Raw genomic sequence first — 9,871 nt, 5'->3', positions numbered from 1 at the left:
ATCATTTAGAACAACTGTCTACACCCAGAGTTATCTGATAAAATACAGGGTACCCAGTTCAATTGGAATTTCAGATAAAAAAACAAATAATGTTTTAGTAGAAGTATATCCCATGCAATATTTGGGGCATATTTATACTAAAACTTTTTCTTTGTTGTTTATCTGAAATTCAAACTTAATGGGGCCTCTAGATTTTTGTTTGTTAAACCTGGTCTCTGCCATAAGATCATAAGAAACTTGAGAGTAGAAATAATAATTATTTTTTATATCTTCATAATGCATGCTATATCTCCATAGTTTTCAATAAATGTGCATTGAATAAATGAATGATTGGAGAGACTTATGAGAGCTCTTTGTGAAATCTACAATGCTATTTGTTCAGCAAATATCTATTGAGCACTTATAGTGTTCCACATACTGTTCTAATAGCAGCAATAAAGCACTTTTAGATATGCATCAACAATCTAATATTGCAGCTTTTAAATAATGTTTTCCAGGCTTTCGACTAATGGATTTTCAGGAGGTCGAATGGTTGTGTCTAGTCCTTGATTTGTACTGTTTAATTATCCTGATTGACCACAGACCAAACAAAGACCCATTTCTTGGTGGTGTTTACATTTAGTAGAGATGGCTAGAAAGAAAGTAAACAAATACATAAATAAGATAATTCGGATAGGCATAAAAATGTTATGAAGACAAACAAACAGGATAAGATGATGAAGAGTAATTAAAGATTTCTCTGAGGATGCAACATGAGAGATGAAATCTTACTGATGAGAAGGAGCCAGTCTGTGATAATCTGGAAAAAGAACTTCAAAGCAAATCAATGATAGTGAGGAGCAACAACTAGCGAAGAAATAGAAAAAAATGCCCCAAACTGGAAATCAAAACAATGCTAGAGCTTCACAAAAGAAGATATATGCATATGAAACCATGCTCACCATCATTAGCATTTAGGCAAATGTAAACTAAGGCCACAGTAAGATCTCACTACACTTGCACTAGAGTAACAAAAATCAAAAAGTTTAACAATACCAAGTGTTGGTGAGGATTTGGAAGAACTGAAAATCTCACACACAGCTTGTGGAAATGTAAAATGGTACAACTACTTTGAAAAACATTTTTAGTAGGAAACAGCAGTTTTCTTATAAAGTTAAACATATTTATCATAAAATTATGTGTGAATGTATATCAGAGAAATAAAAATATATGTTCACACAAAGACTGTACACAAATGTTTGTATTAGCTTCATTTATAGTAGCAAAACACTGGAAACAGCCCAAAATTCAAAGAACAGATGAATAGGTCAGCTAATTGTGTTATATTCGAACAATGGAATACATCTCAGCAATCCGAGGGACAAAATACAGATACACACAACAACATAGATAAATCTCAAGAACATTATGCTGAACCAAATAAGCTGGACACCAAAGAGTAGATACTATATGATTCTGTTTATATGAAACTCTAAAACAGGCCAAACTAAAGTATAGTGACAGAAAGCAGATCAGCAGTTGCCTGGGGGCAGAGGTGGTGGTGGAATAAGGGAACTAACTGCAAAGGGCCTGAGAAAACTTTTTGGAGTAATGGAAATATTCTCTATTGTGATTGTAGTCCTGGTTATAGTGGTATATATTTAACATTTGTCAAAACCCCTCAAACTTACATTTAATAAAGAACCATTTTATTATATGTTAATTATAGTGCAATGAAGTTGATATTTTAAAAACTGCTAGAAGAAACTATGTATTATAAATGCTAAAAGGATTCAGAATTTAGGATAGGAAAACAATTTAGCTGCAATCTCCAGAGGGGGCTTCCTGGAATAAGGATTTTAAATTAGAGAAGCCAACCCAGGAAGAGGAATCCATAGGAGCAAAGCACAATAGTAGGGACTTCACACAGTGAGGGGCAGAAAAAAAGAGATTCTTACAATGTTTTGAAGCTGATTTTTTTGACAAAGTAACATTGCTGAGGATTTGAGCTTTATTATTTTCTCAATATTGTTTGGCAGCAGTGAAGCACTTTTAAAAATGCACCAAAGATTAACTATTGCAGCTCTAAAATCATGTTTCCCAAGTTTTTGCCTAATGGATTTTTAGGAGGTTGAATGGTGTGTCTAGTCCTTGACCTACACTGTTTAATTATCCTTATCGACTGACTCATAAAATTCTATAATGCGCCGTGGTGTGCTATAAATGAAGCTTTGTTCCTTTCGTGAAATTGAGAGCTCTCTGCCTTTCCTCCTGGCTCATGATCAAGAATCAGGCTGCATCTTCTCCACTTCCTGAGATAGAAACCTGACAAGACAAATAACCGTGAAAATGACATTGTGGTATTCTATCAGAAATTCACATGAGCTCCTCTCATAAAAAAATTTTTTTTTTTTAATTATACACTGAAGCCAGATTTCAGAATCAAGGCCAGCCACACCAGCAGGAAGATAGTGGCTGAGGTGGGGTGATTTCTGGACATTTGGAAGAACAGGCTGCCTCTTAAAATGTGTCTCTCTAGCTGACTGGTAGCCTAGAATCTACAAGAAAGTGCCGTTCTTATACCCTGAGGCATTTTTAAAATAGATGACCTTTCAAGTCCCTTTGCACCTGAATATTTTAACATTCTAAATCAGAACTTGACCACTTGAGGTTCGTGGGTTAAGACAGGCCTGACATATGGTAAGTGTTAAATTTGTATGTGCGTGTATACTTTTTCTGAATATGTATGTACAGAAAAAGTATAAAAGACTGAATGGCAGTATATTCTCTAGCTCACCCAACCAGGTTAACTCTTTCTTTCACTCTCTTTGGTCTGTTATAATTCTATTGGCTGGAGAAAACTAATAATATAAAGGATTATTGTCCAGAGAGATGCAAATTACTTGTGTCCAAAGAAATGCAATCGATTATTTCATAGGAGGATAGATAGATGCATTTTTCTGGATAGACCCACTTTGTATCTATCTGGAAATTCATTTCAGAATTCTTTTTCCTCTATAAATCTCTGATCTTTAAATTGTCCTTTGAATTGGTTTGTAACATCTTGCTGGTTACTTCACTAATGAGTTAAACAAAATATTTGACACATGTACACGTTATAGTTTATTATACCTTAAAAAATTTTTTTTCTTTTAAATATACACAATTTTGGATCTCAGGAGGAGACAGCTGACTGACTCATTACAGAATTGTAGTTCATGATGCGTTGCCACCGCTGATTCTTGCAAGGTCTCCTTCTCGCTTGTCTGTTTTCATGCTTTCCTTTTATCCCCATCCCTCACTTCTATTCTCTCCCCAATCCCTCCATGAACAACTTTTTTTAATGTGTATGATACATCTTTTTTTTAATGTGTTTCTGTGTTTTACGCAGTAAGACATAGATGTTAAAGTACATAAAGTATACCAATCTTGCTATAGAGCTCCACGTGTGTGTGTGTGCATATATATATATAATATATATGTATAATATGATGTAAATATATATATAATTTTCCAAAACTCTGTAAATTTGCCCTGTACCCCTTCCCAGGTAACACCACAGATATCACCTGCTCTTCTTCCTCAGAAGTAATCACTATTCTGGCCTCTGTCTCTATAGATTAGTTTTGCCTGTTCTTGAATTTTTTACATGTTCTTTAACACATCATACAGTATGTTCTCTTTTGCATCTGCCTTCTTTCACTCGTCATTATTCCTGTAAAATTCATTCATAATATTGTGTGTAGGAGTAGTTTATTTATTCTTTATTGCTGAGTAGTATTAATTTTATAAATATACCACAATTTATTCATTCTTTTGTTGAAGGCGAGAACTCAAGGCATCTACTTTCATATAGCTTGCTGCTTGCAATAACATGGTGTTACTGTTCCATTGACATCATCAATATAATTTTACGATTTGGGGAAACTCTTGTATAAGAAGATGAAAGTTGAAAACCAGTTTTTTATTCATTCTGGGAACTTACTGAAAGAAATTCTTCAATAGAAAGCATCAAACAATTATTTACACTCCTAGTTTCTTTAAACCCTATTCCTTGCCTTGCTGCATCCATCAATCTTTAATTATTATATCCTTACCCTTACTCAGCCCTCACCAAAACCCACTCCCTTACACTGAAAGACTCACCTTAAAGTAGGCTTCAGAATTTCAATGAATATCTTGACTTTGTCCTTGCCAATCTGAGATACTCACTGAGAAGACTTGGTCAAGGTAGTTCTTGACTCACCTTTGTCTTATTAACAGGTGATTTTGATGATAATTTAGAGAGCCAGCATCCAAAAAGAGGCATTTTACTTGTTTCTCATTTTTGGCTTTTATGAATCAAGTGACTGTGAACATTTTTGTACATACATTTTTATGAATATATCCACTCATTTCTCTTAGATAGGTAACCAGGAGGAGAATTGTGTGCTTGTACTCTAAGTTACCTACATGATATCATGTTATATATCTAACTGTAAAAATGTAGAGACTTCATGAAAATTGAGCTTTCCAGCTTTTCTTGAAAGACTGAAAGACTTGGAAATACCAAGTCAGCATTCTTTCATCGTCATAATTGTCTGAACTTGAGTAGGAGCTCTCTACCCACTCTCGTTTAAATCATCTGTCTGCTCTAGTGAGAATTTTAGTTGGTAACTTCTATTCTAACTACATACATAGGAAAGGTAACTCTTTAAGCTCTTATTAACTATTTCAGATATCCAAGAGCAGGTTTTACTGAAAGGAATAGGACCATTGGAGTCTAAGGAAAGAGGCCTCTTGCCACTAAAGCTGGGAGGCAGCAAGGACAGAAAGCAAGGATGGCTTAGGACATCTTGATCTATTTTTCAATTCAATCCAGAACCAATGCTTTCCGAATAGAGACTAGCAATGGCAGAATTAGAGGCAGGATTACTGAAAAAGACTAGGTCAGTCTCCCTTATTCATTATCATCATAAGTAACACTTAGGAAACATTTTTTCTACTTAGTATGTTATAGATGCAAAGAAGAATCAAAATCTCTCCTTACTACTGAAACAAAAGAATTCAATCTAATCCAGAACACTTGATATTATAAAAAGAAGTTAGTCATTGAAGACTAATATAGCTTCTCTATTATTCTAGCAGGTAGAGAAACAGAGCAGAACAGAAATCAAATGCACACACTCAATGGGACCCACTGACACCAAGGGCTGGACAGGATTCTGTGCAAATTTGAAGAAGTCTTTCCTTCCTCAGATAAGTTTTTTTTTTTTTCCATCCTGAAAAGAGAATGCCTATGTTTGAGAGGTATGCCTGTACTTAGTATAATAGGCCTATTGCCAAAAGGAAGTGGTCTGTCTGTCTTTACCGCATCAAGAATTGCAAAGAGGAAGCCACTCCTTCTCATCACCCAGTCATCCGAGGGAGGAAGAAATTGACTCTTCATCTTCCTCCCTTATAAACACGTACTGAAATAGCTTAATTCTTCCATAATGAAATTTGCCTTTACCTACTTGATCTTAGGACAATTGAATGATCCATAGTACAAGAAAATGAGGCTTGAACAGCCTCATCCTCATATTGACTCAGATCATCACGAGTACCAATCCTCAGAAACACCAGCACTGTGTACAAAAAGAGTAGCATGGCTAACAGAACAGAAGGAAAGACCCAGGATCTGAGGACAGCTCTGGTAGTATGGAATCTTCTGCTCTTCCCTGTAGTTAAAAGGATACTGCCTTCTGAAAAGAGAAGGGAGGGAGACCATTCATCTGGGTTGTACTTGCGTTGTTTAAGAGCCAAATAAATCATACTCACCATCACTTGTCAAAGAGCTTGATGTAAATCAAATGATCCCATCACATATCTGTCATGAGGATAGATAAATGAGAGAGCTTTTTACGTCAGGCTAATAGATAGCTGCTCAGAACAACATTGGCGGTTGCAGACAGCGCTTGACTTTCAGGCTTTCTTTCAAAGTGTGTGATTCTCAATCATTCAGGCCAGAGCCTGATGCTTTTAGCCCTCTCCTCAGAGCAGGACAGGTCCCCCATGCTACAAAACAGCAGGGATTGAGAGTCTTGAGTCACCACCTCCAATCTCTACTCTGCCTCTTTCTCTGATCCTTTTCAATGCCTTCCCAGGTTCTCATTGTGCTTGCCCCATCTCCAACCTCAGCCCATCAGTCAGCTTGGGCTCTCATATTTCAACCCACAGATTTGTCTTTTCATTCATCACCAGTCTCCTTTGTTCTGGGTTCAGTTCTAAGAATGTCCATCAGTCAGCCTGACCTCTCTGGATCTCCTTTCAAGAATTGTCTCAATAATTATCCAGGTAAAGTTTTCTGCTTCTCATGTATATACTGGAAAGTATTGAAATGAAAAAGCACCACAAGATATTCCTTCAACCTAATTCGGCAGTTTTCAGTTCTTTACAAACTTCCTGCTATTGCTTAAAACCTTTATTGGCTGCTTTCTTTATGCCAACCAGAGTGCTAAATGTTTGTTTGGATGTTATCTCATTGAATTGTCATTTCCGTGTTTCTAAGGATGTATCCTCAACAAACTAATGCTTGGAACAGTTCAGAGAGTCACAGTTATAAAATCATCTACATTTTTAAAATGTGAAACATAAGCTAATTTCCTAAGCTACCTCGGTTAGCATCTCCAGTGGACTAAAATCAAGCGAGACCTTTAGAGACGAGTTTGTGGGAAATGTTAAGGATGTAAAACACATTTAGGAGATATTAGAAAGGCATCAGAGAGAGAACTAGGTTTAATGCCCTCCATTTTCAGTGTAATAGCCTGTAGCTGCTATCCCTTAAAACTCATCAGTTTCAGCACGACAAGGTATTTCTTGAGGTTATAAACATACTGAAACATTTATATTGTGCTCTGCAATTTAATAAATTCATCCAACTTGGTTTCTCTGTAGAGTCAGCCCGGTAACCTATGTATGTAAGCACTGAATGAAGCTGGTCTCCAAACTAAGCAACCCCATGCGGGGCAGGAGATAATAGGGTCTACTATAGTTTCTCCTATTATTATCTCTGTGATGAGTCACAACTTCTTGGAGCCTCCTTTCACAATCTGTAATGCTAAGGGACAGGTTCAAAACTCTAAATCTTTTCAGATCTGACATTCCATGGTGCTGTTAATCTTTCATCACACAAGTTATACAGTCACCAAACTTAAATGCTTATAGGGGCCAGGCCAAATAAAGGCAGTAGCTAAATATGGTAGTGAAGGCATGATGGTGGTCTTGAGAAAGGAGGACTTTAACACCTACTTCCATAATCTCCATTATATTCCCCATTCTCAGATGTGGACAACTGATGTTTTTTCATCTTGTATAAAGTGCTAAGTAACCATAGCCTCAAGGCAGGGCTCCTGGCCCCAGTACTCCCTTTCCAACCCTAGTGCCATGCCCAAGCCCTTCCATTATAAAAACCCTGGAGTGTCAGCTAGCTAACTGCAAGTATTGGTAATAGTCAGACTATGGCAAACTGAAGAGCATGTACTTCATCTGTAGTAAACCCTGTTGGTATTCCAGCTGGAGCTCTCAGATCAATTTTACTAGTTCTGTGTGCCCACTTCCCAGCTCCTACATGCTTTGCTGATAGTGTTTCATCCTTGTGACATTCAGAAGCTTGTTTTTGGGATATAACATTAACCCCTGATAAAGGATTATGCCCTTTCCTCTTCCTTTCGATAGCCAATGGAGTAAGGGTATAAAAGCTTACCTCCTGTACCTCTAGGCAGGATAAGCTCTTAGGTATCAGTTATGCTCTGTTGCTTCCTGTGGGTCAGGCTGAGTCTGGAACTTCATCTGAAATCACACCCTTATGTGGCTTCTTCACTTGCTTTATTCCACTTCCCTAGCTCCATTATCAGTTTCTGTTAGAAGCTGCTTCTTAATAAATCACTCCCAACCAAATCCTTGGTTCAGACTGCTTTTGAGAAAACTCAACCTACAATATTATCTAAATGCATTCTTATGCAACTTTTAAAAAATGTTATTGTTCTGTCAAACAACAGAGAAACAGAAACACTTTTGGCTAGTAAACCACCTGTGTGCAATATCTACCTTAGTCTAAGAAAAAGTTTTATTCCCAATGAAGAAAGCAGAAACGTGAATTGGGTGGCGAAGAATTTGAAAAGACATTGAGAGACTCCAAAGATCTGTACATCTAATGCCTATGACTATTATAAGCCCTTAGGTTTCCTAATGTATTTGGCTCTTTCTGCTCTATATGTGAACACCTGCTATAAAGATTAGAGGACAGAAACAGAATGACTAATTCTTAGGCTAATTTATGATGCATAGTAGATATCACTTACTCTTTTCATATTTTAAAACTTCATAATGTTCTTTGTACTAATAATGCCTAACATGTGTTTATTATAATATAGTCTTGAAAGTGCTTTCCAATACATGATCTTATGTAATCCTTACAATATCTCTGTAATGTAATGTAATGTAATGTAATGTAATGTAATGAAGGAAGTCCAGAGAGCTGTCCTGCTAATGCTGAGAGAGGCAGACAGCTAACAAACTGGCAAACACTGGGCCAAGTCAGAGACAGAGAGGTCTAGTGATGGGCAATAGTCAAAAGCAAGCATCAGAGTCCACAAGCTGGTAAGGAGGCAAAGAGTGCTTAGCAAGTTAGGATCAGGCAGCTCTGACATCAGATCCTGGGGATTCCATTGCAGACAGTAGTTCCAAAGAATTAACGACACTGGGCAGGGACTATGCCTTGGGAGAGCAAGAGGTGATGTTGAGATCATGACCGAGTCATGGAAACTGAGGCCCAAGGCAAAGCAAATCGAGTCTGAGCTGCAGGCCTGATGGGTTGCTGATCTGGATTTGCAAGTTTTTGTGTTTGCTGCTCAGTTTGATCCCAGAACCTGAGATCAGCTATAAAACTGTGGAGCACAGTAGTTAAAACTCTATACCCCTAGAGCTAGTCTGCCTGGGTTCAAATCCCGATTCTGTCATTTGCTAGATATAGACACATTGCATTTCTGTGCATTTACTTTCCCCATCTGGGAAATGGGGTTAATAATAGTATGTACTTCATAGGGTTATTAGGAGGATTAAGTTAATATTTGTAAAGTAACTAGAGGAGTGGTTCATATACAGTAAACATTAGGTAAGTGTGTTAGGGTGGAGGTTGCAATTGGTATGGAGGAAGGGCTTTGCGGCCAGAGAACTAGGCAGGTTACTACAAATAGGGAGCTAGAAAAAAAAGCTTAAGAACAGAATTAATATAGTATCTTATGAGCACAGTATCTTACTAAAAGCCATTATATGGCTTCAGAAAGGAGTTGTGAACACTGTGATGAAAAAATTATTGTCAGAATTTAATAATTTCATTTTTCTCTGTGGCCTTGAATCCTCACTGTCCCAAGAACACTATTTTGGCTAATATCCAAAATATATAAAGAACTCATACAACTCAACAACAACAAAAAACAAACAATCCAACTAAAAAAATGGGCAGACCTGAACAGACACTTCTCTCAAGAAGACATACGAATGGCCAACAGACATATGAAAAGATGCTCAACTTCACTAGCTAGTAGAGAAATGCAAATCAAAACTATGGTGAGATACCACCTCACACTTGTAAGAATGGCTATCATCAACAAGGCCAATAATAATAAATACTGGAGAAGTTGTGGGGAAAAAGGAACCCCCATACACTACTGGTGGGAATGTAAATTGCTATAGCCACTGTGGAAAACAGTACAGAGTCTCCTCAAAAAATTAAGGATTGAATTACCATATGACCCAGCAATCCCTCTTCTGGGTATTCTAACTCCAAAATTTGAAAACATTTATTCATAAAGATATATGCACCCAATGTTCATTACAGCATGATTCATGGTGGCCAAGACATGGAAACAGC

This window comes from Pteropus alecto, unplaced genomic scaffold, assembly GCF_000325575.1.
Source record: "Pteropus alecto unplaced genomic scaffold, ASM32557v1 scaffold92, whole genome shotgun sequence".
Lineage (NCBI taxonomy): Eukaryota > Metazoa > Chordata > Mammalia > Chiroptera > Pteropodidae > Pteropus > Pteropus alecto.
The sequence above is the reverse complement of the archived record's forward strand: the minus strand, read 5'-3'. Positions refer to the sequence as shown.